This window comes from Amblyraja radiata, unplaced genomic scaffold (genome assembly GCF_010909765.2).
Source record: "Amblyraja radiata isolate CabotCenter1 unplaced genomic scaffold, sAmbRad1.1.pri scaffold_509_ctg1, whole genome shotgun sequence".
NCBI classification, from domain to species: Eukaryota; Metazoa; Chordata; class Chondrichthyes; order Rajiformes; family Rajidae; genus Amblyraja; species Amblyraja radiata.
The window spans coordinates 16415-33260 of NW_022630579.1; the positions used below are offsets into that span (position 1 = coordinate 16415).

At 52.2% G+C, this 16846-nt stretch overlaps 1 long non-coding RNA gene across 1 annotated transcript in view; it reads left to right on the forward strand.

The window, feature by feature from the left end:
- Positions 1–8668: 8668 nt before the first annotated feature.
- Positions 8669–16846, forward strand: part of LOC116970074 — a 64034-nt gene continuing 55856 nt past the window's right edge. Inside the window, exons 1-2 of the long non-coding RNA XR_004411000.1 lie at positions 8669–8710; positions 14715–14720. This is a non-coding gene — a long non-coding RNA (uncharacterized LOC116970074). The remainder of the gene's footprint in view (positions 8711–14714; positions 14721–16846) is intronic.

The following is a 16846-nucleotide window of genomic DNA, read 5'->3' on the forward strand; positions in this document are numbered from 1 at the left end:
CAGGTGTAGGGGCGGTCGCCGGTGTGGGTGCGCTGGTGCTTCAGCAGGCTGCACGATTGGGTGAAGCCCTTGCCGCACTGGGCACAGGTGTAAGGACGCTCGCCAGTGTGGATTAGCTGGTGCTTCAGCAGGTTGCTGGATTGGGAGAAGCACTTGCCGCACTGGGCACAGGTGTAAGGGCGCTCGCCAGTGTGGATGCGCTGGTGCTGCATCAGGCTGCTGGACTGAGTGAAGCCCTTGCCGCATTGGGCACAGGTGTAGGGGCGCTCGCCGGTGTGGGTGCGTTGGTGCTTCAGCAGGCTGCTGGAGCGGGTGAAGCCTATGCCGCAGTCGCTGCAGGTGAAGGGACGCTCACCGGTATGCAGCCGCCTGTGCACCTTCAATTCCTTGGGCGACTTGAAGCCTTTGCCGCAGTCGGAGCAGTTGAAGGGCCGCTCACTGCTGTGCACCCACTGGTGCTCCCGCAGCCCCGACAACTGGGGAAAACTCTTTCCGCATGTGGAGCAGCCATAGGGCTTCTCGCCCGTGTGAACCCGCCGGTGGGCCTCTAGGACATTCGCCGTCTTGAAACACTTGTCGCACTCTGAGCAGTTGAAGGGACGTTCCCCCGTGTGCACCCGCCGGTGGCTCTGCAGCTTGCTCGGGCACTGCCAGGCCTTGCCACACACGTCGCACTCATAACGCTTCTCCTTGTTGCGCCCCGTCATGTAGTCCTCCAACGATGCTCAGCCCCTCGAAGCTCAGCCCGCACACCGAGCAAAAGGAGGAGGGGGCTCACCTACACCCTCGCCACCGTCAATAGCTGCTCATGTCGTCGTCTCTCCATCCACAGCAACGGCTCCTAAACCCTGCAGGAGGGGAACAAAGGGATAACAAGCTGGCAAACAGGACATTACTAACACATATTGAGTGTGTTTATGGCGGATGAAACCATTACATAATTCTGCGCGGACTCCATGGGCCGAAAGACATAGGAACATGGAAACATAGAAAATAGGCACAGTAGTAGGCCATTCAGGCCTTCGAGCCTGCATTCAGGCCTTCGAGCCTGCACCGCCATTCAATATGATCATGGCTGATCATCCAACTCAGTATCCTGTACCTGCCTTCTCTCCATACCCCCTGATCCCTTTAGCCACAAGGGCCACATCTAACTCCCTCTTAAATATAGCCAATGAACTGGCCTCAACTACATTCTGTGGCAGAGAACTCCAGAGATTCACCACTCTCTGTCTAAAATATGTTTTTCTCATCTCAGTCCTAAAAGATTTTCCCTTTAGCCTTAAACTGTGACCCCTTGTTCTGGACTTCCCCAACAACGGGAACAATCTTCCTGCATCTAGCCTGTCCAACCCCTTAAGAATTTTCTAAGTTTCTATTAGATCCCCCTAAATCTGGATTTCACTCAGTTCCTCCATCTCATTTGACCCCCGGTTCCCTGCTATTTCCGGCAGATTATTTAAGTCTTCCTTAGTGAAGATAGAACCAAAGTAGTTATTCAATTAGTCTGCCATGTCCTTGTTCCCCATGATCAATCCATCTGTTTCTGACTGCAAGGGGCCTACATTTGTTTTAACTAATCTCTTTCTCTTCACATAGCTATAAAAACTTTTGCAGTCAGCTTATGTTCCCTGCCAGTTTTCTTTCATAATCAATTTTCCCTTTCCTAATTAAGCCCTTTGTCCTCCTCTGCTGGACTGAATTTCTCCCAGTCCTCTGGTAGGCTGCTTTTTTTGGCTAATTTTTGGCTAATCTTGAATATCCATGGATGTTCAGCTCCCAGCCTTGGTCACCATGGAGCCATGTCTCCGTGATCCCAACTATATCATAATCATTAATAGCTATCTGCACATTCAACTCATCCACCTTATTACGAATGTTCCTTGCATTGAGACACAAAGCGTTCAGGCTTGTTTTTACAACGCTCTTACCCTTTATACCCTCATTTTACTCCCCTCGGTTTCTCTGCTCACTCATTTAAGAAACCCACCACCAAGAAACGCGACCGCCGAACCTCGCCGCCCCCCCCCCCCCCCCCCCCCCACGGGAACGCCCAACCTCATCGCCGCACCGGGCCCATCCGACATCGCCGTCCCACTGGGCCTGCCGCACATCACAGCCACACCCGGCCCATCTAACATCGCCGTCGCACTGGGCCCATCCAGCATCGCCGTCGCACCCGGCCCATCTACCATCGCTGTCGCACCGGACCTACTCTACACGGCCGCCGGACCGGGGCTCCCCGAACATGGCCGCTGCACCGCACCCTACTCATCTCGTTGCCTTACCGGGCTGGCCGCTCCGCGCCAACCCACCGACCATCCGCCCACCGGGACCTCCCACGCATCGCCCGCGGATCCCGCTCTACTACCCACGGACTCCTAATATCGGGTCCGCCGACCCTCGCCACTGTACTCCCACCATCGGGTCCGCCGACTCTCGCCACTCCACCTCCCTCCAGCAGCCCACAGCCGTCGCCTTACCTGGAGCCTGGACTCTGCACTGGGCCTGAAGCCTCCACGCTGCTAACTCCCACTCTCCTGGGTTTGACTCCACTGGGTCCTAGTGCCAGTCTGCCCAGCACAGGTAACCTCAGTGGCAGTTCCACTAAGTCTTCCCCATCCCCCTCTAACTATGTGACCCCTGCTCTTCCCCACCTACACTACAGCCCTCTCACCCCCCCACCCCGACCACCCACTACCCCCCCCCACCATACATCGCCTCGTCCCCAGTCCACTCACCTGTCTTCCTCCGGCCCCAACCCCCATCCCTGCCGGGTGTTCACCATCCCCCCTGACCTCCCCTTTTCCGACACCGAACGGTCTATCCTCAGCAGAGGTCTTACCTTTTTCCCCCTCCGTCCCCACCTCAATGAGTTCCGCGCCCACCACGACTTGGAGCTCTTCTACCGTCGCCTCCACTTCACAGCGTTCTTCCATGGGAAGGAGTCCTCGCCCCCCATTGATGATCCATATTCCCGTCTCCAACGCACCCCCTCCTGGTGGACCCCCCCCCCCCTCGCGGCCCTCCAGCTTTAGAACTCTTTATGCAAAACTGCCGTCGCGACATCAACCGCCTCTAGTTCTCCACTCTCCTGTCTCACTCCAATCTCTCCCCCCTTGAACGTACTGCCATCGACTCACTCCGCAACAACCCAGACTGGGTTATCAAACCTGCCGACAAGGGAGGTGCCGTGGTAGTCTGGCGCGTCGATCTCTACAAAGCTGAGGCCACGCGCCATTTCTCGGACACCTCCTCCTACTTACCCCTGGACCATGACCCCACTGACGAGCACCAGGCCACCATCTCTAGTACCATCACCGACTACATCAACTCCCACGCCCTGCCCGACCGAGCCTCCAACCTCATCGATCCCCAGCCCCGCACGGCCCGTTTTAACTTCTCCCCAAAATCCACAAACCTGACTGTCCTGGTAGACCCATTGTCTCTGCCTGTTTGTGCCCTACCGAACTTATTTCCACATACCTCGACTCCATCCTATCCTCCTTGGTTAAATCCCTCCCTACCTATGTTCAAGACACCTCAGACACTTTCCGTCGTCGCCGCGCATTCCATTCTGTAGGCCCTCACCCCCTCATCTACACCATGGACATCCAGTCACTCTACACTTCCACCCCCCACCAGGATGGTCTCAAAGCCCTCCGGTTCTTCCTCAACCAGAGAAGCAACCTAAACCCGGCCACTGACACTCTCCTCCACCTAGCGGAGCTGGTCCTTACCCTCAATAACTTCACGTTTGACTCCTCCCATTTCCTCCAAATACAAGGCATAGTTATGGGCACACGCATGGGCCCCAGCTACGCCTGCCTCTTTGTCGGGTACGTCGAACAATCCTTGTTCAATATATGCCAGGGCCCCATCCCCGACCTTTACCTCCGCCACATCGACGACTGCTTTGGTGCCACCTCCTGCACCCGCACACAACTGACTGACTTAATCCACTTCACCACCAACTTCCATCCGGCACTCAAATACACCTGGACTATTTCCGACACTTCCCTACCATTCCTTGACCTCACTATCTCCATCGCAGGTGATAGACTTCTGACCGACATCCACTATAAGCCTACTGACTCCCATGGCTATCAGGACTACACTTCTTCCCACCCTGCTTCCTGTAAGAACTCCATCCCCTACTCCCAATTCCTCCGTCTACGCCGCATCTGCTCCCAGGATGAGGCGTTCCACACCAGGGCATCTGAAATGCCCTCATTCTTCAGGGAAGGGGGGGGGGGGTCCCCTCCTCCACCATAGATGAGGCTCGCACCAGGGTCTCTTCCATACCCCGCAACACTGCTCTCACTCCCCATCCCCCCACTCGCAACAAGGGCAGCAGTCTGAAGAAGGGTTTCGGCCCAAAACGTAGCCTATTTCCTTCGCTCCATAAATGCTGCTGCACCCGCTGAGTTTCTCCAGCATTTTTGTGTACCTTCGATTTTCTAGCATCTGCAGTTCCTTCTTAAACACCTCTTATTCTCTGTTTATTATATTTTTCTTCTTTCCCCCGTACATGTTGGATCTGAGTGCTTCTCTTCTCTGCCTCCTGCCTCACACACTGTCTACTAGCTTTCTCTATCTGCGTCCCTCCCCCCAACCATTCTAGTTTAAAGTCTCCCCAGTAGCCTTTGCAAATCTCCCCACCAGGATATTGGTCCCCTTCGGGTTCAAGTGCAACCCGTCCTTTTTGTACAGGTCACATCTTCCCCAAAAGAGGTCCCAATGATCCAGAAACTTGAATCCCTGCCCACTGCACCAGCCCTTCAGCCACGCATTTATCCTCCACCTCGTTCCATTCCTACACTCACTTTCGCGTGGCACAGGCAGTAATCCTGAAATTGTTACTTTAGCGGTCCTTTTCCTTAACTCTCTTTCTAACACCCTAAATTCTCATTTTCTACCCATGTCATTTGTACCTATATGTACCACGACCTCGGGCTCCTATCCCTCCCATTTCAGGATATCTTGGACACGTGAGGACACATCCCAGACCCTGGCACCAGGGAGCCAAACTACCATCCGGGTCTCCTGACTGCGCCTCTCTGACCCCCTAACTATAGAATCCCATTTTACTACTGCTCTCCTCTTCTTTTCCTTACCCTTCTGAGCAACAGGACCGGTCTCTGTGCCGGAGGCCCGGCCGCTGTCGCTACCCCCAGGTAGGCTGTCCCCCCCAACAGTACTCAAACAGGAGTTCTTATTGCCAAGGTGTACAGCCACTGGGGTACTCTCTAGTCCCTGCCTCTGCCCATTGCCCCTCCTAACTGTGACCCACTTGTCTGGCTCCCGTGGTCTTGGAGTGACCACCTCTCAGTAACTCCTCTCTATGACCTCCTCACTCTCCCTGACCAGACGGAGGTCATCGAGCTGCTGCTCCAGGTTTCTCTCCCTCCCATTGTTTCCCAAGACCTGTTGTTTCTGCGCTGCATCCCTAAACTAAACTAAACCAATGAAATGTGTTGACCCAAAACGCCAACCATTGCTTCTCTCCACAGATGCTGCCTGACCCGCTGAGTTACTCCAGCACTTTGTGTCTATCTTCTCCACAGATGCTGCCTGACCCACTGGGTTACTCCAGCACTTTGTGTCTATCTTCTCCACAGATGCTGCCTGACCCACTGAGTTACTCCAGCACTTTGTCATAGAGTCATAGAGTGATACAGCGTTGGAAAGAGGCACTTCGGCCCAACTCGTACCCACACTTCTAGATCCCTCGGCTCCACACATTCCGCAAGGGTCAGAGTTGTACAGTGTCCAAGTGAGACCACACCTGGAGTATTGTGTACGGTATTGGTCCCCTAATTTGAGGAAGGACATTCTTGCTATTGAGGGAGAGCAGCGTAGGTCTACAAGGTTAATTCCCGGGATGGCGGGGCTGTCATATGCTGAGAGAATGGAGCGGCTGGGATTGTACTCTGGAGTTTAGAAGGATGAGGGGATCTTATTGAAACATATAAGATTGTTAAGGGTTTGGACATGCTAGAGGCAGGAAACATGTTTCCGATATTGGGGGAGTCCAGAACCAGGGACCACAGTTTAAGGATATGGGGTAAGCCATTTTGGAACAAAGACGAGGAAACACTTTTTCTCACAGAGAGTTGTGAGTGTGGAATTCTCTGCATCAGAGGGCGGTGGAGGCTGGTTCTCTGGATACATTCAAGAGAGAGCTAGATAGGGCTCTCAAAGATCGCGTAGTCAATGGATATGGGGAGAAGGCAGGAATGGGGTACTAATTGGGATGATCAGCCATGATCACATGGAATGGCAGTGCTGGCTCAAAGGGCAGAATGGCCTACTCCTGCACCTATTGTCTATTGCCCCAGCGCCCCGCCATTCACAGTGAAGATACTGCCCTGGTTTGACTTCCTAAACTGCAACACCCTCCCCACCCCCAAACAATGTGACCTCCTCCCTTTGCTCCCCACCCCTTACCTCTGCCGCCTCCTGCTCCTTAACCCCCTTTGCTCCCTCCCCCCCACCCCCAAACAATGTGAACCCCCACCTGACTCATTTGACCCCTATCTCTCCCCCCCCAAGTTCCCTGCCCCCCATTCATCCTCCTCTAAACCCACTCCCCCTTGAATCCCTCCCCCCTCCCTTTGCTCCTTGCTTCCCCCCGCTACTCACTTCACCCTTTTTCCACCCCCAGACTCTCTCCCCCTACCTCCCCCGGACTGTCTCCTCTCTCTGTCTCTCTGACCCTCTCCCCTTATTCCTGCCCCTCAGCCTCCCACCGCTCAGATATCTCTCTCTCCTCCCCTCCCCCCTTCTCTCTCTCACTCACCCACTCCCTTCTCTCTCCACCATTCTATCTCTCTCATTCTGCTCCTCTCTCTCTCCCTCCCCACACTCTCTTTCTCTCCACCCCTCCTCTCTCCCCACTCTCTCATTCCCTCTTTCTCTCTCCCTCCCCCCCTCTCTCCTCACACTCACCACAACCCCCCCCCCCCCCCCCTCTCTCTCTCGTTCTCCCCACCCTCTCCCTCTCTCTCTTCCCCTTGTTCTCTCTCACCTTCCAGTGCGGGTCGGCTCCATCTTGGCCGTCGCGTCATTTCCGGGCTGAGGCCGCCCCGCTGTCTGCGGGGCAACGGCCGGGGCAGCGACGTCATTTCCGGGCTGAGCCCCTGCCCGCGCGGTCTCTCTCTCTCTCTCTCTGTCTCTGTCTCCGGGGCAACGGGCAGCGGGCGGGCGGATGAGCCGCGAGTGAGTGAGTGAGTGAGTGAGTGAGTGGGGACCCGGATGGGCCGGGCCGGTGGAGGAGTCATGTCGCCGCTGAGCGGAGTCTATCTCTGCCTGTCTCTGCCTGTCTCTGTATCTCCATCTCTCTCTCTCTGTGTCTCTCCATCTGTGGGATGTAAACAGCTACAGCTACAGCTACATCTACAGCTACATTGGACGTTGATGCGGGGCCTGTCTGTGGGGCTGTGGCTCCATGAAGCTGCCTCGCTGTTCCAGCCGGTCTCTGAAGTCAGGTTCTGATTTTAAATTTATCACCCAAATAATCCAGATTAATGCTTTGGCGACCGGCCTCCTGTACACGATCAGTTGGTTCACGCTCCAGCTTCTCCTCATCTAGATTTTTCAAACTTTATCGTGTTTGCTTTGGCCAGGTTTCAGCATTAGAGGCCAATTTGTGTAATGTTTCCTGGGTGGGATTTGCCGGTTTATACAAAGTGTGTTAATATCTTTGCCTGCCTCGTGATACCCTAAGTGGGTTCCGCACTTGCAGAAACCCTCAGATGGTGCAGAGTCTGGGCCATTTTATAAATAACTCTAACAGCGACTGCGAAGGAGTCTCTCGGTCTCAGTTGATTCCTGTGCTGGTCGCGATTCACATTATTACACATTATTACACTCCGGCCAGACATGGTCCTGTGGTCCACAACAGCCAAGTTGGCATACGTTGTGGAATAGACAGTTCCATGGGATGATGGTGTTGAAGAAACTGATGAGAAGAAAAAGACAAAGTACTCTGAACAGGCAGCTGAAGCTGCCCAGAATGGCAGGAAGACCAAGATTTTTCCAGTCGAAGTGGGATGCAGGGGATTTGTTGCTACATCTACGACCAGGCTATTAAAGACAATGGAGGTAATGGGTTGCTCCCTCCAACAAGCAATCAAGTCATCATCAAATTCTGCAGAAAAAGGCAGCAATTGGATTTGGATCAAAAGGAGAGATAACAATTGTGTTGCAAGATGTAGACAGGAGGGTATGGAATTGTGGGAGGTGTAACTGGGACGCCAGGTCTCACCCATGAGCCCTCTGGAGATGTTGTGGGCTTATCAATGAAACGTCAAAGAAGGAGGGTGCCCACCTGATGACCCCGATGACGTACCTCCACTCACCACTCCACTCCCACTGCAAATAGCAAGAGTGCCGACTTATTACAGGGATTGAAACATCAAGTCCTATTAGCTCTACTGTTGCTAAACAATGGCTCTACCCCCACTCCCCTCTGCATGTTATTACTCATTTCTGGCTGAGTTAGTAGTAAACTATACTGCAATACTAATGCAGTAAAATATAGCATCAATTATCTCTAGCGTAGTTGGCTTAAAACCACGGTGCTCACCAAGTCTTTGTTTTTCCCAGCTTGCAGAGACCACCTGCCGAACTCTTCCCGACTGGGCAACGGTTTTCCAGTTTCTCTATCGCTGTAGCTTCATCAGGGAAATAGATCTACTTCTAGCCGGTAAGGGGTTTTAAAGTGTAGGTTGATGTCCCTGCCATTCTGGGTTTGCCCCTCCCATGTGCTAAGTCCTAGTGTTAAGGTTCAATTTGCTTCAAACAGATGACAACACAAAAGTTAGTAATACAGTAAGGTCTTTATTTCGCCAGGTGGGTGTGGGAGTCAACTCTCACAGTATGTAAAATACAGACTACAGAGTCTATCTTTCTCCACACACAGAGTTAATGTTCAATCAGATATATTTATACCCTAATAATCAGCAATTCAACAATTCTTTATCTTATAGAGCATTGTACAGCCTCTTGCCTGTTCGTGTTATTGTGCTGTAATCTCGATAGTGTTGCAGAAGAAATGCGAAAACATTCATGTTTTTCTCCTGTACTCTTGCTAGTGCTAGTGCTCGGCTTTACTTAAACTCTTTAACTACTTACAAGGCAGACCCTTTAAAAATAGGTCATTAGAAAGAAAAAACAATTTCAAATTGACAGATATTTTTCTGAGATAAAGGCATTTCCAATTCTCATCCAACACCGCAATCTGAATCCCACATGGCCAGTGTACAATTCAGATCTCTCTTGAATTCAATTCAAAAGGTAAGAAATAGGAAGAAATCAAACTTAAAATACCGATAAGGTCACAAATCTAAATGCCAGGTCACACTGAGCCACATCCGCTGCTTAATAAAAGTTGAGAAGTTAGAGAATTAACAGTCAATTTCATAAAAACATAGAAAATAGGTGCAGGAGGAGGCCATTCGGCCCTTAGAGCCAGTTCACCGTTCGAGCCAGATCACCATTCATTGTGATCGTGGCTGATCATCCCCTATGAATAACCCGTTCCTGCCTTCTCCCCATATCCCTTGACTCCACTACCCCCTAGGGCTCTATCTAACTCTCTTAAATCCATCCAGTGACTTGGCCTCCACTGCCCTCTGTGGCAGGGAATTCCATAAATTCACAACTCTCTGGGTGAATTTTCTTTTCTCACCTCAGTCTTAAATGACCTTCCCTTTATTCTAAGACTGTGGCCCCTGGTTCTGGACTCACCCAACATTGGGAACATTTTTCCTGCATCTAGCTTGACCAGTCCTTTTATAATTTTACTAGACTAAGTGGGACCCGTTGGGTCCAATGTTCACACGGGAGGGCTCGTCCCCCGATGTAGTATGGGTACTGTGGGCTGAAGGGACTGGTTAGTATGGACATTGTGGGCCAAATGGATTATTGAAGTGGCAGCTCAGTCACTCAAGCCTGATATGCTGGCAGCTCACTAACGGCTGGTGGACTAACAATTGACTCACGGCCATTCTTTGAAATTCCACTTCAAGCAGGGTGTAAGGCAACCAAATTCAAATGCAGTTTCCTACCATTTTAAACGGTGCAAAGCCACCAAATTCAAGTGCAGTTTGTTACCACGTCAAGCAGGGTGCAAGGCCACCAAATTCAGGTGCAGTTTCCGACCACTTCAAGCAGGGTACAAGGCCACCGAATGCAAGTGCAGTTTCCGACCACTTCAACCAGGCTGCAAGGTCACCAAATTCAAGTGCAGTTTCATACCACTTCAAGCAGGGTGAAGGGCCACCAAACTCTAGTGGTGTTTCCTGCCATTTCAAGCAGGGTGCAAGGCCTCCAAATTCAAGTGCAGTTTCATGCCACTTCAAGCAGGGTGCAAGGCCACCAAATTCAAGTGCAGTTTCATGTCAATTCAATCAGGGTGCAAGGCCGCCAAATGCTAGTGCATTTTCATACCATTTCAATCACGGTGAAACCACTATAAAACCACACAAAACACCAAACTCACAGTTAAGTAGACATTCAGTGTGTTCAGTTGATTCACAGCTCAGACAGTTGTGACCTCTCCACCATCTTGCAGAGACTGAGCCACACCCACACTTACGGGTTTTATAACCCCCGCCCCCCTCCAACTGGAAGGGGCGTGGCCTTCATGGCATGATTGACAGTAGAGAGATTCTCAAAAAATTGTTTTAACACTAACACCACTTTTATTTTTAATTGATGGGAAGAATCCTCTGCACCTGATGACTGGCGAGGAACTGAGTAAGATGGTCAAAAATCACAGCTGTAAGTGGTAGCGTTTTATCGTGCAAACAGGAAGTTGTCAAGTTTCCACCACCAACAACAACCATTTTTATTTTTTGCAATGCAGCCTTTCAAAGCAGTAACCACCACCAACAACAGCCATTTCCCCCAGTGCAGCCATTTAAAAAGTTACCACCACAACAACAGCCATTTTTTTTTGCAATGCAGCCTTTCAAAGCAGTTACCACTACCAACAACAGCCATTTTTATTTGCATTGCAGCCTTTCAAAGAACTTACCTCCACCAACCGCCATTTGTTTTTGCAGTGCAGTCTTTCAAAGCAGTCACCACCACTAATAGCCATTTTGTTTGCAGTGCATCCTTTTAAAGCAGTTACCACCACCAACAACAGCCATTTTTTTGCAGTGCAGCCTTTCAAAGCAGTTGGCACCACCAACTACCATTTTTTTTGGCAGTGCAGCCTTTCAAAGCAGTTACCTCCACCAACAACAGCCTTTTTTTTTTGCAATGGCAGCCTTTCAAAGCAATTACCACCACCAACAACAGCCATTTTTTTTCCAGTGCAGCCATTTAAAAACGATTACCACCACCAACAACAGCCATTTTTTTTACAGTTGTGAGATATATTGTTTGTGCTCACAATCACTACTCAGAGACTAAATCGTGGAAACAAGAAATGCTTTATTTGCGAGTCTGCAGAATCGGGTGCCTCTCCAAGTTGAGACACACCGAGCAAAGGAAAAACGTCTATTTTTATACAATTCAGTATACAGCCTTTATTGATCGGACGCCTCCCCTTCTGACCCCTTCCAATCAGGGTACCGAGGTTCACAATCTTCCAACCCTCCCCTCCGTGCGCCAGCAATCATTCCCTCGCCTCCCACATCATACATCGCATGTATATTTAAATTAGGTTCTTTGTCATGAGGGGCGTAAAGTTAATATTCATTTAACTTATTAAGCATGCGCAGTATCTGTGCCCTAACCTAATTAATTGCCTTTGACCTAAAGAATAGCTTCTGTGTTGTCAGCTACATTCCTTACCTCATCTTGTTATTCTACAATGTTATCAACAGCTCTGAAGGTCTGACTGTTTGTTCGAATCACAAGGTTGGTGTTTCCAGTTACTCGGCCCATCACAAGGTCGGTGACTACAACCTTTCGGCCCCTCACAATGGTGGTGGTGTAATCATCTTATCCCTCACAATCCTCCCTTTTTCTTTTGCTACGCATCCTGTATTAAACCCCATTCCTAGACTTCCTGCTGTTCCAAAGCTAATAACATTCTTTTTATCTCTCTTTCCTCTGGGTCCTCTCTCGGCCTCATTATCATTATCTTCTGGATGCCCCCTTTCTCCCCCATGGGGACTACAACTGCCTGTATTTGGCTTATACTTCTGGTTATAAGAACCGTGAGACATGGTATACAACAGGGGATAATGATCAATGCAGCTAATGCCCATAAAATCACCAGTCCCACCGCTTTCCACCAGGCTCCTCCTAAAATGTAATCCCACCATCCTGCTCCCATGATTGTGTTCCATCTCTGTACCGGGACATGTGCTATTTTTCTGATTCCTTCTGATATATCCATTACTGCTTGCCCGTTGTCATCTATGTTTAGGCAGCAATTAGAGAGGTTGAATTTTCCGCATACTCCTCCCTCTTCGGCTAGTAAGTAGTCTAAGGCCAAACGGTTTTGGTATATCGCTGTTCTCATCTGTGTCTGCTGCTTCGCCAACATCTCTAGTGCAGATGCAGTCTGGTTAGTAATTACTTCCAGCACTGCCTGTAGTCTTATGATCCGATTTAACATATACACTGGGGTCCGGTAGCCCCAGGATCCGTCCTGTGCCCAAGTGGCTGGTCCATAATATGAGATGATTCTTGCAGGTGGCCACTCATCATTTTCCCATTTTCCGATGTCCATTCCTCTCTTCGTTCGGTGTAGATCGTCAAAGATGGGTGTGCCTAGCGACCGCCCCTCCTCAGTGGTCAACAGAAAAAACCCTGGTTGTACCAGTCCAATTAAACAAGTCCCACTCCATTTTTCTGGCAATACCGAGTATGCCTTGTGTCCGCATATCCATAGCAGTCCTTCAGGGGCCGGTCCACTAGAGGTAACATTGTCCCATATGTCCTGCAACACTGGGATTCCCTGGTAAGGGTTGTTCCCGGTGCAATTCCATAACCCAGTCGATTCGCTTCCATCCGTCTTCATCCAGATAGTAAAGTGTCCTTCATCCTTTACAGTGGGATACCATTGAGGTTCCTCTGGCCACCACACTCGGGATTGATTTGGCCACTGGGTGATGATGCGCTGGCAGGGGCTGCTGCCTACTAGGATGGCATCCTTTGCCCAGGGCCTGGCGATACACTCAGTTCAGATTCAGATTCAGATTCAGATTCAATTTTAATTGTCATTGTCAGTGTACAATACAGAGACAACGAAATGCATTTAGCATCTCCCTGGAAGAGCGACATAGCAAATGATTTAAATAAATAATAATAAGTGATAATAAGTGTCCGGGGGGTGGGGGGGTGATTGGCAGTCACCGAGGTACGTTGTTGAGTAGAGTGACAGCCGCCGGGAAGAAGCTGTTCCTGGACCTGCTGGTTCGGCAACGGAGAGACCTGTAGCGCCTCCCGGATGGTAGGAGGGTAAACAGTCCATGGTTGGGGTGAGAGCAGTCCTTGGCGATGCTGAGCGCCCTCCGCAGATAACGCTTGCTTTGGACAGACTCAATGGAGGGGAGCGAGGAACCGGTGATGCGTTGGGCAATTTTCACCACCCTCTGCAATGCCTTCCGGTCGGAGACAGAGCAGTTGCCATACCATACTGTGATGCAGTTGGTAAGGATGCTCTCGATGGTGCAGCGGTAGAAGTTCACCAGGATCTGAGGAGACAGATGGACCTTCTTCAGTCTCCTCAGGAAGAAGAGACGCTGGTGAGCCTTCTTGATCAGAGTTGAGGTATTGTGGGTCCAAGAGAGGTCATCGGAGATGTTGACTCCCAGGAACCTGAAGCTAGAAACACGTTCCACCTCCGTCCCGTTAATGTGGATGGGGGTGTGCGTGCCGCCCCTGGACTTCCTGAAGTCTACAATGAGCTCCTTGGTCTTCTTGGAGTTAAGGGCCAGGTTGTTGTCAGCGCACCATGCTGCTAAGTGCTGGACCTCCTCCCTGTAGGCCGACTCATCGTTGTTGCTGATGAGGCCAATCACCGTTGTATCATCTGCATACTTGATGATGGTGTTAGTACCATGTACAGGTGTGCAGTCATAGGTGAAGAGGGAGTAGAGGAGGGGGCTCAGCACACAGCCCTGTGGAACGCCGGTGTTCAGGGTGAGGGTTGAAGAGGTGTGCTTGTCTAACCTAACAGACTGGGGTCTGTTGGTTAGAAAGTCCAGTATCCAGTTGCAGAGGGAGGGGTCGATGCCCAGGTTACCGAGTTTGGTGATCAGTTTTGATGGTATAATGGTGTTGAATGCTGAGCTGTAATCGATGAACAGCATTCTTACGTAAGTGTCTCTGTTGTCGAGGTGGGAGAGGGCGGAGTGAAGTGCCGTTGAGATGGTATCCTCCGTACTCCTGTTCTTGCGGTAGGCAAACTGATAGGGATCCAGTGTGGGGGGTAGGCAGCTTTTGAGGTGTGCCAGGACCAGCCTCTCGAAGCACTTGGTGATGATGGGGGTAAGTGCAACTGGGCGGAAGTCGTTGAGGCTTGCCGCAGTGGAGTGTTTTGGCACTGGCACGATGGAGGTGGATTTAAGGCACGTGGGGACAACTGCTTGGGCAAGTGACAGGTTGAAGATGTCAGTCCAGACGTCTGTCAGCTGCGCAGCACAGGCCCTGAGCACGCGCCCGGGGATGCCGTCAGGGCCAGCAGCTTTACGTGCATTAGTCCTACTCAGTGCCACGAATACGTCGTAGGGGGTGAGTGTGAGGGGTTGGTGATCGGCAGGTAGCACAGCCTTGATGGCTGTCTCTAGATTGTCCCTGTCGAAGCGGCCATAGAAGTGGTTAAGCTCCTCAAGGAAGGAGGCGTCGCTGGATGTGGGGGTGGTGTTGGAGGGTCTGTAGTCCGTGATGGCCTGGATGCCTTGCCACATGCGTCGGGGGTCGGAGTTGTTGTTGAAGTGCTCCTCAATCCTGAGCTTATGGCAGTGCTTGGCCTTCTTGATGCCCCTCTTCAGGTTAGCCCTGGCTGAACTGTAGGCTCGAGCATCGCCTGACCTGAAAGCGGTGTCCCGTGCTTTCAGCAGTAGCCTGACCTCGCTGTTCATCCATGGCTTCTGATTCGGGAATATGGTCACCTGTTTGAGGGAGGTGACACTATTGATGGTGGAGTTTATAAAGTCCAGAACAGAGGATGTGTAGGAATCAATGTCCGTGTGGGAGTCAAGGGTGGCCTGGGCTGCAAACGCCTTCCAGTCAGTGTTTCCAAAACACTGCTGAAGTGTGAAGTCCGCTTCCTCTGACCAGACTTTAACTGTCCTCACAGTTGGTTTAACCCGTCTGATGAGTGGGGAGTACTTAGGGAGCAGGAACAATGAGACGTGATCAGACTGACCAAGGTGGGGGAGGGGGATGGCTTTGTAAGCTTCAGCCATGTTGGTGTAGACTTTGTCCAGTGTCTTGTCTACTCTAGTGGGGAAGGAGACATGTTGGTGGAATTTGGGGAGTACAGTCTTCAGGTTAGAGTGATTGAAGTCACCCGCAACAATGAAGGCTGCCTCGGGGTTGTGCGTCTGTTGATTGCTAATGGCAGTATGCAGCTCTTTCATTGCAAGCTTGGCATTAGCATCAGGAGGGATATAGGCTGCAGTCACAACAGTGGAGGTGAACTCTCTGGGCAGATAGAACGGTCTGCATCTAACCAAGAGGAACTCAAGGTTAGCAGTGACTCTCGATGATGGTGGAGTCCGTGCACCATGCTTTATTTACATAAATGCACAGACCCCCACCTCTGGTCTTGCCGGAGTCTGATGTCCTGTCCGCTCGGAGTAAATGACGCCCCGATAGCTGGATGGCGCTGTCAGGAACGTCAGTGTTGAGCCAAGTTTCCGTGAAGATCAGGATGTTGCAGTCCTTGATCCAGCTGTGGGAGGTGATCCTTAGCCGGAGTTCGTCCATTTTGTTTGCCAGTGAGCGCACGTTGGCGAGAAAAAGGCTAGGAATCGCTACCCTGTGTGGGGCTAGCTCTAACCTGGCCTTTAACCCACCTCTGCGTCCCCGGCGGTGTTTTCGTACGCGTCGCCGTCTGTTGGTGCTTCTGGTCGGCCGAGCTGGCTTGGTGCGCGCTGGTGTTCTGCCGCTTCGTTGCTCCGCGTCTGCGTCTCCGTGACTCCGCAGGCGTTCTTCAGCCCCGCGGCTCTGCTGATGGTCTCCAGCCCCGGGGCTTACCTGGCGTTCTCCAGCCCAGCGGGTCGGGTGGCGGTCTCCAGCTCCGCGGTGTTCTCCAGCTCCACGGGTCGGGTGGTGTTCTCCAGCTGCGAGGGTCAGGTGAGCTCCACGGGTCGGGTAGCGTTCTCCAGCTCCACGGGTCGGGTGGCGTTCTCCAGCTCCACGGGTCGGGTGGCGTTCTCCAGCTCCACGGGTCGGGTAGCGTTCTCCAGCTCCACGGGTCGGGTGGCGTTCTCCAGCTCCACGGGTCGGGTGGCGTTCTCCAGCTCCACGGGTCGGGTGGCGTTCTCCAGCTCCACGGGTCGGGTGGCGTTCTCCAGCTCCACGGGTCGGGTAGCGTTCTCCAGCTCCACGGGTCGGGTAGCGTTCTCCAGCTCCACGGGTCGGGTAGTGTTCTCCAGCTCCACGGGTCGGGTAGCGTTCTCCAGCTCCGGGACTCACCTGGTGTTCTCCAGCTCCACGGGACGGTTGGGCTCCGCGGGTCGGGTGAGGGCCGCGGGTCGGTTGGGCGCCGCGGGTCGGGTGAGGGCCGCGGGTCGGGTGAGGGCCGCGGGTCGGGTGAGGGCCGCGGGTCGGTTGGGCGCCGCGGGTCGGGTGAGGGCCGCGGGTCGGGTGAGGGCCGCGGGTCGGGTGAGGGCCGCGGGTCGGGTGAGGGCCGAGGGTCGGGTGAGGG